At 36.4% G+C, this 23,896-nt stretch overlaps 1 long non-coding RNA gene across 3 annotated transcripts in view; it reads left to right on the plus strand.

The window, feature by feature from the left end:
* Positions 1-10,955, plus strand: part of LOC109026875 (uncharacterized) — a 666,434-nt gene extending 655,479 nt beyond the window's left edge. For 2 of the 3 annotated variants that reach the window (XR_010133725.1, XR_010133726.1), the window contains one exon: positions 9,425-10,066. This is a non-coding gene — a long non-coding RNA (uncharacterized lncRNA). Of the gene's footprint in view, positions 1-9,424 lie in introns of all 3 variants that reach the window. The other variant, XR_010133723.1, reaches the window with a different exon arrangement.
* Positions 10,956-23,896: the final 12,941 nt, after the last annotated feature.

Genomic DNA, 23,896 nt, shown 5'->3' on the forward strand with positions numbered 1-23,896 from the left:
TCCCATAAATGAAATCATTTCACTTCTGAAAATGATGAAGACTACGGAGATACTGACCTTCACTAGATAATTTAAATTCTCCTACACACCATAGCTCAGCTGTACATTAATTGGAAAAGCTAAGCAAGCAGAAAGTAGGATTTTATATGCTAAATTCCAGGAACTCTTTTATGAGTGACTGTGGTAAAAAATCCATCTATTTACCTATAATATTTCTTTGCCAATTTATGTGCCATTCTCATCCAAGTTCAATTTCAATTATAAAATTCAGTATTTGTATGTTTCAGGTAAGAAAAGTTCATATGTAGTAGATAAATGCAAATATGATATAGCAGATCCATGCCATCTATGGCTCTTTTATCTACAGTGTGGAGGATAGTTAGGCTGAGATGCTTTTTGCCCAATTGTCCTGGAAACCAAATGTGAACATGTATAACATTGTTGGCAAGGTGAGTGGTGTACTTGGTGGTCATGGAAATAAATGATGTTAACTGGGCTGAGCTGGGATGGTGCCCATGGTTTTATTCTCATAAACACAATGCGCTAACCAACTGTTGCTCATTCAAAGCCAACTGTGGAGGGAAGCCTTCTCCAAATTTCCTTCACCCACCATGACAGACTTGGCTGCAGATCTGCTTTCATGCTTGGTTAAGTTGGGGGAAGTTTAGCCAAGTCAGTGTCTCATCAGTGACCTTAACATTATGGCTTACTCTGCCCATGGCAGTCATTCCCAGTAAAACATTCAGAGACTCTTTTGTCACTTACACACAGTTGGTCTACTCCTTATGAGGTAGTGTCTCCAAGGTCAGAATTCAACACATATTAACTCAAAGGTACATCAGGTGGAATCCACATTGTGAAATCATCATCTGGGTTAATAAATCTCTTCTGAAGGATTAATTGTGCTTTCCTTAGAGACAAGGCAGGAATATACACTTTGTCACTGTCACTGGTCCTTATACTATGTTAATAAACTACTGCTCTAGCTTTTTAAATGACTAAACTTTATTTTAATAAAAACACATCAAATGATTTTTGTAAATATTTTTTCTTCACCCTATGCACAGCTTATAGAATTCCAACCACACTACCAGCCTTTGGTTAAACAAAGTAGATTATTATGAATGCAAATATTTGATACATTAAATGTGAGTTGAAATTAGATTCACTTTTAATGGCTCTACACTCAGGAAGAAGCTTTTACTTACAAGAAAATAACCTTTAAAAATGTCCTTGACTCTGTAAGGGAAATGGGATCATTTGCCCATAAATACACACAACACCCCTGTTTAAAAATAAATATCCTAAATATTGCCTGCCACAACTCAAATCCTATCATTAGCAAGAAATTCTTATAAAGAGGCATTTCATTAAATTAATACATGTGAGATGGCATTAGGCATGTACTATACTTTAGGGAAGAAAAAATAGATAAATAAGTGAGTGGAAGGGATGTTTTACATCACATGTTGTATATTCTAACATTTTCCCCAATATGAAAATAACTCTGACCACTTGGCTGATGAAAAACTAGACCTTAGCAAATATGGCTAGACCCTGAACAGTTGTGTTCAACACATGGGTGGCAAAACCAGAAAACAACCAGTGCCTGCTTACGTTTTAAAGAAAAGTGGTATATGGACTAAATCAGAAAAATAATTTAAAAGAAAATGAAACTATAAATAATAATTAAATGTAATTGAGCAAGGAAAGAGGTAATTTACTATAAATAGGATATTCAGCATTTTGAAAAAAAAGAAAAACATTATTGGGTATCAATAAACTATTTATCTGAGTTTTCATTTGTAGGTATTTATTAGCCACCTTGACCACCTTGACAGAGAGAGTGAGGGAGAGAGGGAGAGAACGAGATGGAACCCATATTCTTTTATAACCCAATATCAGAAGTGATATACCATCACTTCTGCCATATATGGGTCAGAGTAGATTATTATGAATCTTGTACAATGTGGGGGAAATATACAGGTTGTGAATACCAGGAGGTAGAGATCATTGGAAACCATCTTGTAGGCTGGCCACTTGGATTCATGTCTTTTTTATTCATTTACTGTTATTTGTGGAGTTTTGGGAGGAAGAAAACATGAATGCATTCATCATGTATAACCATAATCTATGGTAGGTTTTTAAAGCAGGACATGAGGAAGACATAGGGGTTAGTTCATCAATGGGGGAAAACTGCCACAACAAATGATTTTTAGATTTGGGCCCATCTCCACAATGGAAAAAATGAAAAACCTTGAAATACCAAGCAGACGAAAACATAACCAAATTTATTCCACATCAATTGAATTACTCATAGAAAATCTGACAGTTATCCACATACTACCTGCTATTCTAAAACCCTGACTAACACAGATGAAATTCTACCTACAATTTCTATTAAAGGAATGCTAGACATTTAAACCAAATTTTCTGGGACTAGCTGTTTTCTGCATTTTTTACTTTTTATGTTGTTAAGAAGAAAGCTTTGGCCAGAGGCAATGTTTCTGGAATGAGAACATGATATACAGATGCTTTTCTCAACGGTATGAAGACAATATGTTCTTAATAATGTAAAAATTACAAATTGATCGGTTAAATCAGCCTTTGTAAAGGTAGAGACTGAAGATAATAGGAGGTATATTTGATGAAGCCCATTTGTAACCATTTTACTTTTAGCAATGGGATGAGTGACTAATGTAATAAGAACAAAACATACACTAAGATTTTATATAATCTTACGATAATGACAAATGTTATGCTACAAAACTATCGACCGTTTCACCATTGGTTTTTATGCATCACAATTCTTTTGGTTTTTAATAGCTCAAATCACATTGAAATTGTACTTCTAGCTGGCAAAATATCTAAAATAGTGTTTTGTTTTAATATCTTACTGTGAATAGAACGGTTAATTTTATGAAAAAACTAGCAAATCAATTTAACTTTTAATGAAACTGGTTTATATGGCCATCATCTGAAAATCTGTATCATTTGCAACATTGACAAGCATTACTACCATATGATGCTCTCAGGGTCTTTGGAAGCTGAAAATTCTGAGGTAATCGTATTTGGTGTATTTCCACCAGAAAATTTATTATTGTACTGCTCTTCTCAATAAATTTGCAATCCATTCACTAGCTCTGCATTTTATAGATACATAGATATGATTTATGCACACATGGATATGATACCAAAGAAATATAGACATATGTGAAGTAGATATAGACATGGTCACAGACTTGTGTAGGTATAGAGAGGATATTTTGAAACAACACATAATGCATTTCTTCCAGGTAATTTTTAGTGGTCCTTAGCTGTTTGTGATTCACTAATATGATGGCTTTAATAGCTTCAAAATAAGAGTCAAATGCTTCCTAGAATGAAGAAATGCTTGCTAAGTTTTACATTTCAAACAATATCATATAATATTAGCAGTGTCAATAAGCTAAAGATGCTGTTGACTTTCAAGAGTATTGATCCTGAGAGAGAGAAAAAAAATCTTTTAACTTTTCTATACAAATCAAGAGCAAAAGCTAGCAATGTTCTTACATAGAAAAATACGTGACAATGTTTCCTCCAAATGAAAACTCTGACCGAGTTGAGGAGAATCTAGGAAGATATGCTTGTTTTCTCTGCAATCATTCTCTGAAAAGTGTCCCACTACCCTCGGCCTCCTTGGGCTGGGAGTCATATTGAAATTCTGTGATTAAGAACAGAGGAACCCACAGCTTTGCATCCTAGCATGTTTATGAAGAGATCTACTCTAGAAAGAAGTTTATAGCCCATTGTGAATGCAATAATGGAGACCTAGGGGAATACGGCCAAGAGAACCTCATAGCTAAGATTTCCAAGCTTCGAGGATTGAGGACATGGCATATAGTCTGATTACCAGAGGCTGCAGCAAACTAAGTAGATACTAGCCCATGGCAAAGGGAACCAGACGGCATTACCTCTGATGGGCATCAGCTATCAGTGGTTTAATTTTTTCAAGATTCAACTTGCTCATTTGTAATATGGGTTCATTAATAAATACTTGATAAGCTTGTGAAAAAATACAAAATTATATAAAATAACACTTCTCAATGACTGATACACTGGTTATCATTTGAAACAAACTCAATAAACATCAATTCTCCCTTTTCATTTCTGCATACAGGTAGTGCTTTGCTACTGACTTTTGTGACCTTTCACTTTTTAATAGCTTTATTAGAATAACTGAGAAGCCAAAATCCTGAGTGGCAGACTTCAAAACTTAAGAAGTAGAACCTACGCTGTCCATCATCCCGAAATAATGTCACACACAGTAGTCCCATCAACACACTGCTTTCATTATAACTAAGTTCCTTCTAAGCATGAAGCTACAACATCTCTTTTATTTATATATTTACTTATTTATTTGAAATGGAGTCCTGCTCTGTTGCCTAGGCTGGAGTGCAATGGCACCATCTTGGCTCACTGCAACCTCCACCTCCCAGGTTCAAGTGATTCTCCTGCCTCAGCCTCCTGAGTAGATGGGATTACAAGCACGCGTGACCACACCCGGCTAATTTTTGCATTTTTAGTAGAGATAGGGTTTCACCAGGTTGCCCAAGCTGGTCTCAAGCTCCTGACCTCAAGTGATTCACCTGCCTCCGCCTCCCAAAGTGCTGGGATTACAGGCATGAGCCACCGCACCAGGCCACATCTCTTTATTTGTTTTAAATTTAATCCTCAATGAAAAACTGCCAAAGGCAAATTAGTTGTGTGGATATTTGCATATCTGTAGTAATAGATCGTGAGGGGGTAATAACCCTTTTAGGCAGATTTCTGAAGGAAGTGATGATGAGCTCAAAAGGGTTAAGTGACAAGAGATTAAAGAAGCGTGCTACGGAGGTGGAGCCCTCATGAATGAGATTCGTACCCTTATAAAAGGGACCTCAGAGAGCTTTCTCAGCTTCTTTTCTCCATGTGAAGATGCAAGGAGAATTGGCAGTCTGCACACCGGAAGAGGGCCCTCACCAAAATCTGACCTTGCCGTCACCCTGATTTTGAACTTCCAGCCTCCAGAACCGCAAGAAATAAATTTCTAAGTCACCTAGTCTATGATACCATGTAATAATAACCAGAACTGATTAAGAGCAGGCATCTGTTTTTAGAGGTGTGGGTAGAGTGAAAGGAGCCACCAAGGATGGTGAAATGGCCGTGGATGAACACCACTTAGGCATCCGTGATGGTTAATACTGAGTGTCAACTTGATTAGATTGAAGGATGCAAAGTATTGATCGTGGGTGTGTCCGTGAGGGTGTCCCCAAAGGAGAATAACATTTGAGTCAGTAGGCTTGGAAAGGCAGACCCACTCTTAATCTGGGTGGGCACCATCTAATCAACTGCCAGAGAGGCTAGAATATAAAGTAGGCAGAAGAAGGTGAAAAGACTAGACTGGCTTAGCCTCCCAGCCTACAACTTTCTGCCATGCTGGATGCTTCCTGCCCTCAAACATCAGACTCCAAGTTCTTCAGCTTTGGGAGTGGCTTCCTTGCTCCTCAGCTTGCAAACAGCCTATTGTGGGACCTTGTGATCGTGTGAGTTAATACTCTTTAATAAACTCATATATATATATATAGCTCCATCCTATTAGTTCTGTCCTTCTAGAGAATCCTGACTAACACAGCATCCCTGAGCAAAAGGGCAAAGCAAGAGAAAGGCATTACTTGCTCCAAGTGAGAGCTGTAGCCATGGCAGAGGGGCTGCCCTTTAGGAGCTGTGGCCATAGGTAGAGGGACATAGATACTGCCAATACTGCAGCCCGTTGGTGACATACTGGGGACACAGAACCCTTCTCTCCTGCTTTCTTTTCTCCTCTCAGTGCTTCCCTTCATCAAAACCATGGGGAAGCTCAAGCACCAAGAAGCCCAGGTAAGACAACACTGCGAGCTTAGTCCCCAGGTGCAGAAGGAAAAAAGGGCAGAGAATAGAATCCATAACCAGCCCAAGAACCAGCTTGTCTCTATTTTAAGAATAGGAGCAACTGAGACATAGAATAGCTCATTCACAAAAGCAGGAATAGATGATTCATTTAATAATTTCTAGGACACGGCTGTATCCACGCTAACTGGGATGTGCTAGTTGGCATTTTGTTTTGTGGCCTTTTAATGGATGGGTGTATCTCAGATTTGTATAAATGCCTTTGGTCTGGGTGGTCAGTGAAACATCTAACCAAAACTCATCGTATTTGTTTCTGGAAAACTGACAGATTTTTAAGTCGTGTTCGTTCAGGCAAAGATTCCTAATTTTTTGCTTGATCTGCAAGTGTGTCTTCAAAGACCCAAACTGTTAATAGAATCACCTGCTCTATTCTCTGTCCCACAATACTATTTAATTAAAATGTAAGAATTAATGAAAGCATCATACTTGAATACAAACATTTATCAGAATGTGTATTTTTATATTCATTAACCTTTATGCTTTGACAGCCTTATATGTGGTAAATTTATTATCATCAGAAAAAAACTTAAAAAATCAATTTCATGTTGGTATAAACTAGATTTAAAGAATATAGGTTGCACCTATTTGCACAGCATAGAATTATATATCTTATTGATGCTTGAACAGTTTTTTTGCCTAAATATGTGAAGGAAATGATTATTAATTACAGCAGACAACCTAAAAGTAAATTTATTTTTCAGCATAATGCCCTGAATGATGCAATGTACTCAACACCTCTCAGTAGTGTTTCCTTGTTTTTTAAAAAAAGTCAAACTTGGGGTACATAAGTTATATAAAGACAGTGATTACACAGTGGAAGGCAATTATGCTTAGATATGTTAACTCATTATTTTATAGACATGATACAGGGTCTGCTTTAACCTCTTTAACCTCTATTACAGACAGGGCTGGCAATGTTTTAATAGACCACGCCACATTATATCAAATATTTATACTTCGGGAAATATGATTTGAACCATACAAAGTTTTAACATTTGTAGTAACAGAAATGGCTATACAGCAAAGTGCCAATATAACTGTATCATTCCTCAAGAATTTTCTTAGCTCTTTAGTAGCTAAAGTATTTGAACATTAAGCTACATAGTGGTATGGAGTAGCAAGAGTCCATGGGATTCTGGAACATTCATTTTATGTTTTCTAAATTTTATTTTTAATTAATGTATAACTTATATATATATATTTATGGGGTACAGAGTGCTATTTTGATACATATATGTAATGTAAAATAACCAAATCAGGGTAGTTAGTATACCTGTCACCTTAAATATCATTTATTTGTGTTTGGAGAATTCAAAATTCTTTCTTCTAGCTATTTGAAACCAAACAATAAATTATTGTTAACTATATTCACCCTATGGTGCTATAGAACATTAGAACTTACTCCTCCCATCTAGATGTAATTCTGTATCTCTTAACCAATCTCTGTCCTCCTCTCTCCTGTGCACTTCCAAGCCCCTAATAGCCACAGTTTACTCTCTACTTCTATGAGATCAACTTTTATACCTCCTACATAGGAGTGATAACATGTGGTATTTATCTTTCTGTGTCTGACTTATTTTCCTTAAAATAAAGTCCCCCAGGCTCATTTATGTTGCTGAAAATGACAGGATTTCATTCGTTTTTATAGCTAAATAGTAATGCATTGTGCATACATACTACATTTTCTTCATGCATCTGTTGATGGACACTTAGGTTGATTCTGTATTTTGGCTATTGTGAATAGTACTGCAATAAACATGGCGGTGCTCTTTGGTATACTGACTTCCATTCTTTTGGATAAATACCTAGTGATACAGTGATTTTAGCTCCTTTGGACGAATACCAAGTGGTTCTATTTTTAGTTTTTGAGGAACTTCCATACCGTTCGTTATAATGGCTGTAATAATTTACACTCTCAAGAACAGCATTTAAGAGTTCCCTTTTCTCTGCATCCTTGCCAGCATCTGTCATTTTTTTTCTTTTTGATAATAGTCATAATATTTATTTTAACTGGGGTGAGTTGATATCTTGTTGTGGTTTTGATTTTCATTTCCCTGATGATGAATGATGTTGAACATTTCTCACATACTTTTTGGCCATTGCATGTCTTCTTTCGAGAAAAGTCTATTCAGATCCTTTGTCTATCTTTTAATCAGATTTTTGTTATTGTTTTCTGTTGCGTTGAGTTCCTTGTATATTCCTACATTGATATTTGTGTAGTTTATGGAATCGTCACTTCTTCCAATTTTATGGAGTAGCTCTTTAAGGGAAGACTTTCTCCTATAGACATGTCCTATAGCATCTGCTGGGTAGAGTGCTTTGGGTTTGGTTCTGGGTGGATGTAGTGTGTAGTTTCCTTATGATTTCTTCATCTGTAATCAATGTTGGCAGTGTCTGCTAGTGCCTCAGTGGCCGAGGCTGCAGCTGTTTGAAGAGGCTGTGGTGAGGCTTTGTTGGGGGTTAGGGAAGGAGTGCCACAGGTGCATGGAAGCTCCATTACTAGAAAGGGTGGAAATGTTGGTGGCAGCAGGCCTTATTTGGCTAGACCTTGGAGCCCTGAAGCCTACACATGGACACACAGCTGCTTCAGCACTGAAGGTGTCAAGATCACTAACAGTGGTGGTATGCTCTGGGTATGCCAGTCTTTGGGACACTGTGGGGCACACATGAGTGTGAGGGGTTTTTGTTCTGGGGTGAACAGGGGTGACCTGGGTCCAGGCAGGCCAGTCTGATGGCCCCTGGAGAGTGCCAGCAAGCCTTACTGCTAGAGGAAGTGAAATTCTCAGCATTGGTGACCAGGCCTGGGCAGGCAGCTTTCAGGTTAAGAGGAGCATGCACATGAACTGCCTCTGGCCTAGGGGCAAAATACCTGCTGTGTGAGGCTGCTTGTGCCCAAAATGCAATGTGCTGTGTGGGCACAAGAAAGGGGACATGGCTGCACAGGTGAGTTCAGCTGGTGTTGTAAAATTTTAGCCCTTTGTGTGGTGGGATGTCCCTAGGGTCCCAGGAGTGTGGAGATGCAGAGGCTATTGAGTCCCAGGGCAGAATGCAGTCTGATGGTAGCTTCATTCTCAAAATTGTGACATGCTATGTGGCAGCCTGAGTCCTGGGGGTTGGGAAAAACCGATTCCTCTCTGGATCAATGCAGTCATGTGGTCTCCAGGCAGTTCCCCCACTGGGCTCAGGGTCTGCAGCGGCTGTGGGCTGTCTTGCAGCTAGGATTGCAGGAGTTTGTAGTGAGAATGCGTACTTCAACAAATCACCTCTTACCTTTTCCTGCAATGAGAAATTCTTCCCAGCTCTGAGCTGATCCCAGCCAGATGCCTTGCTTCCCCTCTCTCTGCTGCCATCCTGAGTCGCTGGGCCTCAGAAGGTCTGTGTTACTTTGCTAAACTCCAGTTTTGTCCCTTAGACTGTTCCACATGTGGTGACCTGGTTGTTGTTCCTTTCTTTATAGAAGAGGCGAGTGCTGGGTGCCTCTAGTCAACCATGTTGATGACGTCCTTTCTAGAAAACACCCTGATACCTTGTGCCTGTGCTTCCAAGGTGGCTGACGCTGTGCCTGTGCTTCCAAGGTGGCTGACGCTGTGCCTGTGCTTCCGAGGTGGCTGACTTCTGAGTGCAGTGGAGACCCCGTGGTGCTTTACAGAACAGATGGCAGTGCTGCCCAAGCTCAGAACACAGCTGGACGGATCCCCATTTTTAAAATGTTGCTTTTAAAGTTCCTTGGTCTATTTTAAGTCTTAGACAATAGAGCACTAATTTGTGTCCACAGCTAGGGAAAAAGCACCCCAAATACTCATGTTATGTCACTTTCGGTACCACAATTCAAATAGTGAAAGACAATGCTTCCATGTACCACGTATAGGTTTCTACGAGTGATTTTTCTTTCATTTCCACCTAGCTTCACATATTTTTGTGGTATAGCTAACTCAACACTGATTCTATACAAAATATATTATCTAAGATAGTCTTTAAAAATATTTGAATTCCACTGGGATTTGTTTAAAACCCTACACAAATAATTACCTCTTACTAAAAACACTGAGTTTGGCAAGTGAAATTTTGTAATAAGGTGAAGATTCAATAAAATCTTGTCTCAAACTAATGGGCTCTGGCAACTTTTATTTTTTTTTTCTGTAAATTCTGTCTATGGCACCACTGCTGTTAGGCCAAATAGATGTCCTCTGCAATAATGGTCGTAATGGTACAATGACAGATGGCAAGCCATGGGGGCCAGACTACTGTCTGGAAAGGAGCATGAAATTTTAACTCTGTCTCCCTTTGTCTACAAAGGCATCAATAGTCTTGACTTTCTTTCTTTCTTCTTTTTTTTTTTAACATATGCTATAATTGTCTAGGTCTGGGGTTGGCAAACTTTCTGTAAAGAGCCAGACAGTAAATATTTTTGGCTTTTTATACCAGACAGTCTCTGTCACATGTACTCAATTTTGCTGTTGTAGCATGAAAGTCACCATAGACAATACATATATATGAACGAGTCTAGCTGTTTTCAAATAAAACTTTATTTATAAAAACAGGCAGACAGCCAATATGGCCCCCATTTATAGTTTGCCAACTTGTGGTCTAAATCATCTTTATCTAAAGTGTCAAGATTACAGAGAAAGAGGTGAAACCTCTCTTAGCTGTCTTTGAAAACTAAAGAAAGTAGATTATGACCATCTATAGGTGTATGAGCTATTAGAAAGAGGCCTAAAACATTGTTTTTTATTAGGCTACTGCCTAGCAGAAGAAAGTTTCTGTATATAATTACTTGTGATACTTCTAAAACTCACCATCATCTGGCACATTTTAAATGTCCTAGTTTCTTCTATATGCATCATAATATTTTCCTCCGATATCATCAGTTCCCAGGATTTTGGAATCCAGTCTCAAATCTCAGTCTTGCTTCCATCATATCAAAACCTGAATATATTTTAATTTGGGAAATATTTGGAATTTTATATTTCCCCTTCATGGAAACAAATGACAGACTGCAACATGGCAAAGTTTTTGTTGTTTTAACTTTAGAAATAATTAACTCCTATACTAGGTTTACTGTTTTCTGAAATACCTATCTTCCACGAATTTGGAAAGAGAATGGAAATTTAACATCACAGGCCAGCTAAAGGTGACTTTTATGATCATGTGTTATTTGTTTACTGCCTCTGAAACTTACTGTTCTTATCTGTGAGATGGAAATAATAAATTATTTTTAAAACGTGTAAGTGAATTTTACACGTAAGGTGCTTAGAAAAAGTTCATTCCATGCCGTATGCTGAGTAAATAGTTGCTAATGTATTTAATTAGCTAGAGAAAGAATGGCATATCATTGAGTGACATGTGACATAACCTTATTTCATCTTTAGGCATTTTAAAACTAAAAATTGTGTGGTATCCTCCCCTTAGAGAATCTCATTAGATAAGATCTCTTATCAATACCAATTATGAGCAAAATTAGAGACACAAATTAGGTATAAGACTTTTAATTTTTGAATCCTTGGTGTTTAGGTTGTTCATAATAGTTACCTTATTCATGATGATATTCGTTATACATTTTATTGAGAAAGATGTCCTAAGACTTTCATGTCATTTAACCCACAAAGTCACCTGGAGTAAGACTTTGCATATTGTGGCAGAAGCACTCTCATAGTAAACAGTAATTTACTTATATGAACACTGCCATAGGCCCCTTTCTAGGAACCCCCACTCTGCACCACAGAAATAAATAGAGTCAGGTGATTCAAGTGTGTTTCTCAGGATTTTGTGTGAATCATTACTTATCCTATTCACTGGGTGGACGAGGGACATCGACACCTCACCATGTGTGGGGCACATGGTGCCCCACAATGGACTTCACCATTGTGAAGTTTGGATTAAAGCTTCACAATGGCTGTCTGCACCACGAAGTGTCCCATTCACAAATTCGGCAAGGAATTTCCTCAAGGGTTACTGGTTGTTTTGTCCTAATGCATTGCAGTTTACCTTTTTTGGCATTTATATTTTGTAGGTAATTTTGAGCTGGAGAGTCTTGAAACCATTTGACTTGAGGAAGAAAATTGCTTGGAGCACTATGAAAATATCACTGAGACCATGTGGTTTTTAAACTCTTTTGCACTGTGTACTCTGTTTCTCAATTATTTCCAGCTGTGTCTAGCCACTAAGCGTAGCTTTACAGCCTGACTTTTTTTTTTTTTTTTTTTTTATAGCTGTGGAGTACCATTTTCTGTTTAGTTGTTTAAGTGGATGTCGAATGTCAGGTAGCTGTGGAAGATTCAGCCCTATTCCAAGATATACCTACTCTTTCTCCTGGCACTTAATACTTCTCTGCTTTTCCTGATTTTATATTTTTGACAGGAGTAGGAAGTGAAAATAGGATGAAGCCTCATTAATTTACACTCCATTCATTTACTCTTTGTAAATATAGATGCAGATAAAATTTTACTTATATTATCTACGAAAAAAGATGTAGAAATGAAAATCCATAGTTAAATAAGGATATTAATCTCCTGTTGGAATCATAACTTTTTAAAGTCATTAACAGCATGCATCCATTTGCCTGTTAGTCATGTAATGAATGGATTTCCTGCCTTAGTTAAGATAAATTTGTTAATCAGTAACTTGCATTGTTTCCTGTTCTATTTTTCTTAAAACTATTCTAAAACTTAGACATCTAACCTGTTTCAAAGTGCTTCATACCCCTTCCCCTCTATGTTGAAATTTTGATAAAGATAACTGTCTTTACTATACAAACCAAATGTATAAGTATCAAGAATATAGCATGGTTGCCTATTCTGAGGGGTGATATTGAAGATATCTAATGACTGTTAGAGCATGGGCAACAACCAATCAGAAACAGATGTCCTGTCCAATCAGAATGGACACCAGCCACTTCAACAGGTGCTTACCAGCTGCCAGTCTGCCTTGCCTGCTCCCTAGAGAGATCTGCAGCTGCTTTCAGACCAAAAAGATTAGAAAGGAATAGAAAATATGTAATAAAGTACCTTCTCCATAACCCGATTTTGTCCATATCTCTTTCTGCCACTGTAAATCCTATTCTGACTACTGTTACGAGGGCATTCTCATGAAACCAAGACTCTTAATTAACTTCCTAATTCTACAGAAAATCTGAGTCATAAACTGATGCTGTGTTAATGTTCTAAGGGAAAGAGATGTTCTCTATTCCCAACATTGAACAAGTTTAGATACTCAGTGGCAACATGGGAGGGACATTATATTAGCTTCACCTGGAAGGTGACTTCATCACTGCTTAAAGTTGGTTTCAAAAGCAACACAAATGTATAAAAACTAAAATTAATAAAAACTAAAGTTTAATAATGCATTCCAAGGAAACAATAGATCATTTTAATATTTTCTATCCTTCTGCTCCTCACATCCTAGTGAAGATAAGAGAGGCTGATCCATTTTTTTAAAATTCCCCAAATTAAGTACGTGAGTACAGACACACACAGTATTTATTTTTATACACATATGAGCGAAGCCTACACATAATTCTGTATGTTATTTCTCTAAATTTAGCTTAAATTCTAGCAGAAAATTCTATATGGCGCAGAAAATAACATTCATCCCTGATGATAAATTTAGTAACCAAAAGTTGGCAGAATATTAATAGATGCAAGAGGTCATTGCTCTCTTGCAACCACTAAAGACATGTTCTCTGTTATAAACATTTGAACAAGGTTTAAATTTGGTAGATTATTTATAAAATGAGAGCTTTTCAGCCATTCCTCTCCAGCATCCTAGGAGAATGGCCATCCCTTTCATCTCTGTATCCTTGGAGATGTATAATGTGCTATAAGCATGCCTCTTAAAGACCATATTTGCTGAGACAGCATAAGCAAAACTCCTTTGTAGTCAGGTGTTACACAAGCCCATGCATTCCACAAGTCAGAGTGAAATGACCCGTTCACTTATCCTTTTGCTTATTCATTCCACAACATTTTATTGAGTGTGTACTTGGTGCCAGAGGATTCTGATGCTACTTTGATAAATGCAATCTCACCTCTGTCTCCTAGAAGTGCATTCTCTAAAGGCAGAGGAAAAACCATTGTAAATAAAAATCTACCTAAATGGAAATATATGCTATGATTACAATAGAACAAGATGCTATTTGAGTACAAAGAAATAGAAGCTAAGTGTTTTAGGGTAGAGGAGAAGACAGTAGTTGTCCCTGAGGGTTCCTGAGGAAGTTTTGCTGAGGCAGCAAAAAAAATAGCAAAGCCATTAGGTATTGAGAGCTTGTCATGTAACTCAATTTGACATAATATAATTTAGTCCTCTATTATGCCTTCAAAATTAAAATAAAGCTTCAGGCTTCTCCAGAGTGGTCATATATATAAATAAGAATGGAATTATTTTTACTAAAAAGTAGCTTAGATTCCAGGAATACATTATTTCTTTACACCAGGGAACAGTTGATTGGGGTTTAACCCAAAGAGCCTCTTGAACTTCAGTCAGGAAGGCAGGACTGGAGCAAACTTGTGAAGTCAGTGGACTGTGTCCTTGATATCAGTGTCCTCCAATATCCTCTTTCAGTTTCTCTCTCCCTCTTGCGCCTGCCCCTAATGTGGTCAAGGTGTCCATTTTAACCTATCATCTTAGTTTTGCAACTTAAATTTGCAATATAAAAATGCAAATTTAATCTATCAAAATTGTTTTTCCTTTATATTTAATTCACATGAAACTATGCTCTAGTGAAGGCTTAGTGGTTCCCATTTCAGTATTTTCCTAAGAATCTGATGACATGGGAATTACTTTTAACCTGGAATTTTAGGTGCTAAAAGCTTGGCTTGTGAGGAAAGATGTAAATTAATTATGAGAGTTTATATATAATAAGTGTATGCATGCATGCATGCACATATATACATACATATGTATGTGTAGTTTGAATAACATAATATGATATACAATGTAGACGTACAGTATCTAACACGTCCATATATATGACTGACTGTAATACAAGATTGCTGTTTAATTATTATAACACTAAAAATTTACATCATGCAAAATAATTTGAAAGTGATTTTTTTTTTATATGGAACAAGTCCACTTATTCCATTTTATTTCAGAGCTCCCAACTGTTTAAAAGAAAATTAATCACAGCAAAAATTTCTGTCAAATACTCCAAAGGGGCCTCTAATTCTTTTTTCTTTTGGTTATGCTGCACAATTTCAACTAGCACTTTTTAGAAAATGGGTGGAGCGGAAACTTTGAACTCAGTGGAAGACAGATACAAAATGTCTCAAACACTCTAATTGTTTTTCTGAGAAATTTAGTAATTATAGAGAAGTCTGTTTATTTTAGTGGCTTCTTATCACCACATGCAACTCACTTTATGACATTTTCTCAAGGGACCTCCATGACATCATAGAGTAGCTCCAGTGCTTTCTGACACTTTAAAATTCTGTCACAGCCAGTTTTCAGTATGGCATAGAATTGTGGGATGCCTAGAGCAGTCTCCACAAAGCTCCTTTACACACATTCAAATACATATATATGTCTATTTATGTGTGTGTGTATATATACTATATAATATTTTAAAATATACAATACAAAATATAAAAATAAAACATTACACATAGATACATAATTTGCAACGCGAGGAAGCGGAGGCAGTGAAGGTTGTGCTTGACTTAAATCACTGTAGTATCTGGAGAGCCTGAGAGGTCACTTCTCCAGAGCAGCAGGTCTAAATGAGGAACTTGCCCAGACAAATGGCATAGGCCATGTACTCTTCCCCCTGCCTGGTAATGTCTTGGCATGCAACCAGTCTATCTAGTGAATGCATGAATAGTGAAGGAATGATTGAATAAACAAGTACCTAAATACATACGTGAATGATTGATTGAGTAAATGTTGACCTCTCCGATGATGGGGAGCAGGGAAGTGTACGAACAGTACCAGAGTCCTAGGAACTGCCCTGCTTGAGAATTTCTCTAAATAATGGTTTGTCATATTTCTCTGGATGTGGCTCTAGTTTTACCAATTGTTTCTAATGTTCAAAGTTTTATCCCAAGAGAATGATATATCCAATGATGATGTACTTTTAGCACTGGGACCAATGGATTAGAGAGACGTGGAGGGATTGGGAAAGGAGGAACATTCTTTTGCATTTAAATCCTATGACATATTTGGCCATTTTTTCCACAACCTTGAAAGAATACCCTAGATTCCCTTTAAGAAGATGAAAACTACTCTGAAAAAACAGAAATCAATTCCCTTTGTACCAGGAATGTCAAGTTCCCTAGGGCTCTTCACTGGCTTTTACCTTTATACACGCGTGCCACTATGTACATTTCATAAAATGAGGCGATAATAGACACATCCAGAAGCAACCGAGGCTGAGTGTCGGGCTGAGAGGTCATTTTAGGTTGCGGCTTGGGAGCTTTGACCCCAGGCACAATGTACAGCACCGCACTAGCGATTTTCTCATTTCCACTGAAAGCACTGGTCCGCTTGCGACGGGAATATCAAGTGTTACTATGGGTTGCTGCAGCTGCGAGCCATTATTTCCAGTGGCAGTGGAAATCCATTGAAAGATCTCCTGGGAGATTGTGCAAAATGCTGTGGTGGGTTTAATATTAACCCTTGCCACCGCTGTAGCTAACACTTCCGGCAAGGACCAAATTTTACTGGTCAGCTGCTGCCAAGTTTTAGAAAAAAGCAGACTTCATCACATGCAAGCTCGATTTTGAGATGGAAAACAAGTGCCTTCTAATGCAACACTAGGCCCCTTGGAAGCCTTTTGTCTGCATTTGACAGTTTCACACCCCACAATGTCTGTTTCATAGAGGTCTAGAAAGCTTTCTAGGAGAGGAAAGCCTGTAATGAGGAATGCAGCACAACTCAGACAAACCAAATGCGTTTTTCTTTATAGTTCAATATGTGCCTTAAAAATAGAGGGAAAAAAACTATATTACATTACCAGACACACTAATATTTTATTTCCACATCTATTTTTTGGCCCTTAGTTAATTTGAAACTTCTCTATTATTTTGTTTCCTTTATTATTTAGGTAAATTTGCATTCTTAATCCGTTTACTTTTTTTTTCTCTTTACGATGAACATTTATAAGAGGATGATAAAGTCCTGAAAAACACACAGTCATGACAAATACAAGAAGTACTCTACTCCTGACTGTTCACAAAACTAAATAATTTCAGACTCGCGATGCTTTTATCGTAGGTCTAAGAATTTGTATGTCAGTTATGTATTTCCATTTTGATATAATTTCTACAATTAACTAGCTGCCCTTAATTGGTAGACATAGTCACATGACCAGAAAAGTGGGCTTAAACCAGGGTTTCTCAACTTATGTATTATGACATTTTCGACTGGACAATTCTTTGTCATGGGGTGGTCCTGTGGGACAGGCTTTTCTGTCCATTTTAAGATGATTCCAACATCTTTTGCCTCTACTCACTAGATGCCAGTAGCACCTCTCCCTCCAGGTGACAGCCAAAAATGTCTCCAGGCAGTGCCAACTATCATCTAGGAGCAAAATCTTCCCAGGTTAAGAACCACTGGTTTAGAAGGAAGTTAGAGTACAAAATTTTTAAAAAAAAATATCTGGAGGCCGGGCACGGTGGCTCATGCCCTCAATTCCAGCACTTTGGGAGGCCGAGGCGGGCAGATCACGAGGTCAGGCGATCGAGGCCATCCTGGCTAACACGGTGAAACCCTGTCTCTACTAAAAATACAAAAAAATTAGCCGGGCGTGGTGGTGGGCACCTGTAGTCCCAGCAACTCGGGAGGCTGAGGCAGGAGAATGGCGTGAACCCAGGAGGCGGAGGTTGCAGTGAGCCGAGATCGCGCCATTGCACTCCAGCCTGGACGACAGTGCAAGACTCCGTCTCAAAATAAATAAATAAATAAATAAATAAATAATCTGTAAACCACGTCCTTATGGGCTAGGATATTTTATGCACATGATCTAAATGCCTATTCTCAAATCCTTAAGGGTTCTGCTTCCTACTCAGCCTTCACTCTCCTTTTGTTCTCCATTTGGTAGACTTCAAAGAGGAACGTCCTGAGCCCTTTTCCTTACCTACTAACTATTGAAATCCTCAGGTGGTTCCCAACTTGGCTTTTCATTTTCACTTAGAATTAAAGCCTTCAACACTATAACTGAGCTCACAGCTGCAGGCTAACTCTGATATCTCAGACTGGCACTCCCTCTTGCACGTGGCTATCCAGGGAAGCGCCAGGTGGGAGCAGATGGAGAGCATCGGCTGTCCAGGAGTCACCAGTAAGTTGCAGCCCCTTTCCTCATGTGCAGTAGCAGAAAGAAGGTATTACAAGCGGCTGGTATACCCCAATATAGCAGCTGCAACAGAGCTGGTCCTTGTCATTTGCAGTGAGAAGAATATTCCCATGCATTTTGATTTTAAAGAAAACTCGCCTTTGTTTTATTTTACCATTGGTCTGTAAACATAGCAAACATAGCTTGCCCTTTAAGCCAAAGTTCCTTCTACCAACTAGTACTGTTTCCACCCAGCTTTGGATTTAGATTGCTCTGGGAATAGAGTTCCTCAAAACTGCTTTCTAAAAGATCCTGTATTCCCACAAGAACATGACATTGTAAAACAGCAATTTCAGCTGAAAGTTAACAAGGTTTTAAGGTAGTTAAAAATCTGTGAAAGGCTGACTCCCAGTGTGAAATACAAAACCTGTGAAATTCAAATGTGCAGGAATGCTTTCATTTACTCAGAGCTATGATTAAGGCTGAAAATGCTTCTTTGTTTAAAAATAATCCACAGGCCAGAGTGTAAAGAAATGTAGGATTCTTAAATTTACTATTTATTTTTTCTTTGGCTAATTATGAGCTGAAAATAGTTCAATGTATATATAGTTAGGTGTTTTCATTTGTATACACTTTCTATATGCTTCCTTTGTATTCCCTCTCTCTCTCTCTCTATATATATATATATACATACACGCACACATGCATATATGTGTGTATACATATATATTATACTTAATATACAATATAATTATAGATTAAGCATGATGTATGCAGTTATTTAGACACAAATATGAAGGGTTTAGTAGCTTAAAAGAACATGTTATGTTGCAGTGGAATGAGCACTAAGGAACCCATCTGCAAAGAGGATTCAGTTCTCAGCATGCTATGTCATGGTGATCTAATAACTACCAACGTTAATCAACATTTCAGCCAATTCTAAGTTTTCACACATATAATATTAGAATACTAATATTCTGATTTTCCTCTACCTCCTCCAAAAATATAAAAGGCCTTTACAAACTGCAAGGTCTATAAATATATAGAAATAGATATTTATATAGCTACCTAAACTAATATTTTCCAAAAAAATCGAAAGGACAATTACTCTATGCAATAAATTCTGTATTCATTCTGTATTTGGTGTCAAATATCTAGTTATTTTATAAGCCATGCCAAAGTTCTTATATCAGTATGATAAAATAAATCAGTATACAGCAGATTGAAAACTAGAATTTATGGAAGTAGGGTAAGAACTTCTTCTACTCACAAGAAGACTTTTCGTTAATATTAGCTTCCCCGAACTTTGTGAGATTTTTAAATATTTTGTACCTAGCTTTCAAATTTAGTTACTAAATGTATGGCTATGAATAATATAATGAAATATTGAATTTATTTTTTAAGTTTTGTACAGTAGCAGAAAAAGTATCTGAAAATATTTTGGGGCATATGAATATTGAAAAATGGCATTCATTCTAAAGTCTGTCTCACCTTAACAAAAGGACCAAGAAGGTTTCATTATAAGCAAAAGCATGCGCATGTAATAATCACATAAATAAGAGTCTCAAACTCTACCTTCCTTTCTCTATGCTATTAAAATATAGTCATTAAAATATGTATCTCATCTCTTAGAGCATACAGTCAATATTCTTCCTTCCCTTTTAAGACTTTTAAATTGTAGTTACTAGTTGTTTACTCAGATTAGTGAACGGACCTAATTTCAAAGACAGAGGTTTTAAGTCAAAAGACTCAACTGATACCATAGAACACTTTGGGCTTTAGAATTAATTCTCAATTTGTAGGCTACTACATTTTCAGTTGTATTATTTATCTACAAGGAAAAATACATGAATTATGGTAAATCTATATGATATAATAGTTTGTACCTACTTAAAATCATATAGTGATAACATAAAGATGGGAAAGTCTACAAAGCATAATATTTGGTAAAAATAAGAAAATTATAAAATTCTGTAGCTGGCATAATCTGACATTATATATGTGTATATACACAGATATATGAAATATATATTAATATGTATAAAAATATATACAAACATATGTGAGATGTATGTTATAATAAATGTATATTGATGTTAAATATTCTTATACAGGTATAAAAAAGGAGGGAAAAAAATCACCATTCTGACAGCAGTCTGGTAGAAGTATGGGTCATTAAATTTTGTTTATATTGGTTATCTGTGTTTTCTAAATGCTCTACAATCATTATTATTTTTCAATCATAAAAAATATATTAAATAAAATATTATAATCTTAAAATACATACAGAAGAAACCAGTTTCATTAGAATATAAAAAATTCAGATTTTAGGTGTTAATTCTAGAACTAATTCAAATGTGATGATAATGTATATTTCTGCCTCCAAATGTGTTTTGAAGAAGTAAAGTACAAACTCAGTTAAAAAACAAAAAGAACACAAGAGTTGTGACAGAGAATAAAGAAGACAGTGTATTAAAAGGTTTCTTAAAATCAGACTTTTTAGCTACATTTTTCCAAAGAGTCAAATTTAGCTTAATTTTTAAATAAGTGTCCAAGTCATAACAAAAAGGTTTCACTTTTAACTCTAATGGATGTATTTTATTCAAAATGCAACGACTTTAAAAAATATGGGGAATGAGACCCATACAAACATTATTTCTATTTCTTTTCAGATGATCTAAAAAAATTCAAATCTTTATGTAAACCTCACTGGCAAAAATAATTAGAGGTTTGCTGTCATTTAAAATTGTTGAAAATATTTCATAAGAAAATACAAACTGTCATTAAGAGAATAATATTTTACAAAACAGTCCAATGACATTCCTTTGAGTTATAGAGATAATGAACATAAATTGTCTGATTTGAAAGGTTTCTGTTTACTAACTAGCTTTTTGTTTAAGTGTAATTTTTGTAGGATTAATGATTAAGGGTTAAGTCACAGGCTCTATAGGAATATTGCCTTTACTAGTTGCTGATTTTCTTTTTTTTCATTCTTAATGAATCCAAAAAGGGGAGTGGGAGAGGTGGGGCCACATATGGTGTCAATACACTTTAATTAAGTGCAATAATTCCCCCTTTCCTGAGGTAGCTGTGTTAAGACATATTTCTCTTCAGAGATTTACATTCTGGGCATCTATTTTTCAGCACAGCCATCAAATTCATCTGTGGAATTTCACTGCCCCCTGTTGGAATCCTGTAAAAGTTCAGATGGCTTTCCATCTTAAAAATCAGAAATTTGGGGGTTCGGCTTCTTAATTTTGATGTTTTCAGCTTTTAACATAAATCTTTCAAAGATAAAAAGTTTGAAAAATTTCAAGGTTAAGGAAAGGTTGCCTAAATTTACAACACACAAACGTGACTCAGAAACATTTCTTTACGTGTTGAAAATAAGCTTAGATTTTTTATAACCATCTCATTATGTGTAAATACTATTTAAAAAAAAAAAGTTTGCCTGCTAAGACAGAATGAAGAAAAACATCTTCGAAGTACAACAATGCCATTTTTCCCTCTGTCAGGCACCACACAGAAAATATACTAATTTAAGAAAACTAATTATACCATTATATTATTGTATTTTTATTTTTAGCTAAATATCATAGACTAAATTCCTTTGAAAATTAAGGTTCATTAAAATCTGCAATTCATTTTATGAGTGGCATTCACTGAATTAAATTTTCCAACATTGACCCTTGTTTCAGTGGGGAACTTAGGAGATGGATGCCTTTGATCTGTGGAGCAGATGGTGATCTGCACGCTTCTAGCAGAAATCCTCCACAAATATACAACAAGAAGTGACCTGGAAAAGTCACTTCATGGAGGAGTAAAGAAGTGGCCAGAGGTGGACTCAGAAGTGCCCAAAGCTATGTAGCTGGAGGCATTGTTACTGATTGGGTATCAGTTTTTAATTCATTGGATACTGCTTTTCAACTAAAATTTAAAAATCTCTCCTCCCTTTTCAACATCTGGTTTAGCAATTCCTTGAAAGACAAAACAGCCCTTTCTCTCTCATCCCATCTATTAAAATGTACCTAGGTCCTGAGACAGAAACGAATGATCATGTCAGAGCTGAATACTTCTATTCCCGTATTCTGCTAGAAATAAGTCCTAATGCCCTAAAATCAAAATATTACAGTAGGACAATCTTCGACAGTGCAATTGATGGAAAATTAGCTTGGTTTCCTGTAACGAAGTAATTTGTTACATCAAAATGTATAAAAATATTGTAATCAGTTCAATGTATTTATTTAAAGAACAAAATAACAATTTAAGTCCTTATATCTTATCCCTTCATGGCTGCTAAATATTTTAATTCATAGTAAACTATTTTAAACATTTTCTTTAAAGCATTTTGAAACAATACTTACCATATTGAATATGCAAGAAGACCTAAACTTGGATGTATTCATACTAATTAAATGTTGCAATATAGGGATAGACATTTATAATCACACATGTATTTTAACTATAAATAAATTTTTATTAACTTAGTCTTCGTATGCCTTTTTTTATCAGTGCAAAATTTCCTAAAATAAGCAAAGCTTTTTTAATATTATGAACTCTTAGCCTGAATAACTACTTTTACATCTACTTTTTTGGTTCCCCCATTTAAGTGAAATATAACAAAGCAAAAAAAAATTGAGAATAATTTTTTTTACAAATATAGATTTATCTGTAAATTGTCAGATATCTGCCATATGATCAATGTTTAGTCATGTCTCTCATTTACCAAGGCTAACATGCTTGCAGCTCTGCAGAAGTGTAGTTGACATATCATATACCAGTACCATCACTGTTAGAAGAGAGAGATATCAATGTCTTTCATTAAAAATAGATAAATAAATAAAGACTAGGCCAGGCGCAGTGGCTTATGCCTGTAATCCTAGCACTTTGGGAGACTGAAGCAGGCAGATTGCTTGAGCCCAGGTGTTTGAGACCAGCCTGGGCAGTAAGGCAAAACCTCTTCTCTACTACAAATACAAACATTAGCCAGGCATGGTGGTGCATGCCTGTAGTCTCAGCTACCAGGGAGGCTGAGGTCGGAGAATCGCCCGAGCCCAGGAAGTTGAGACTGCAGTGAGCCAGTATTACACCACTGCATGCCAGCCTAGGTAACAGGAGTTGGATCTTGTCTGAAAGAGAACAAAATAAACTAAAATCCAAGTCTGTAAACTATAAGGTAGATTATTACTGTGTATCTCCACAAACATATGTCTTGCATGTATGGGTAATGGTGTCAAAATATGGGTTGAGTCAATGTCAATAATCTTATATAAGTTGTAAAAACTTGTAACAACACTATGTGTAATTTAAAAAAAGTTTTATTATTAGAGGGAATAGTTAGTATTCTAAAGATAATCATATTGGCTTAAATACAAAAGTGTTATTGTTGAAAACTGTGTGAAATCAGAATTCGTGAATATTCTAAATATCATTTTACGCAGGTCCCAAAGTTTAAATTGTCCTCATTTAAAATCAAACTTGCTTCCATCTGTAGGTAAAAGCATATTATTTAGTGACTGCTAGAGGACAGAGTAGAAGGAAATGCATCACAAAAAGGTTTCAAGATCTCCTATAGTTAAAGAGAGAAGAAAAATATTTCTTTAATTTGGAAGTTATCTTTGGGCGATGGGGTTTTACACATATAATACAGAGTTTTCTTATAGCTGT

The sequence above is a fragment of the Gorilla gorilla genome, chromosome 4, assembly GCF_029281585.2.
Source record: "Gorilla gorilla gorilla isolate KB3781 chromosome 4, NHGRI_mGorGor1-v2.1_pri, whole genome shotgun sequence".
Taxonomy (NCBI): Eukaryota; Metazoa; Chordata; class Mammalia; order Primates; family Hominidae; genus Gorilla; species Gorilla gorilla.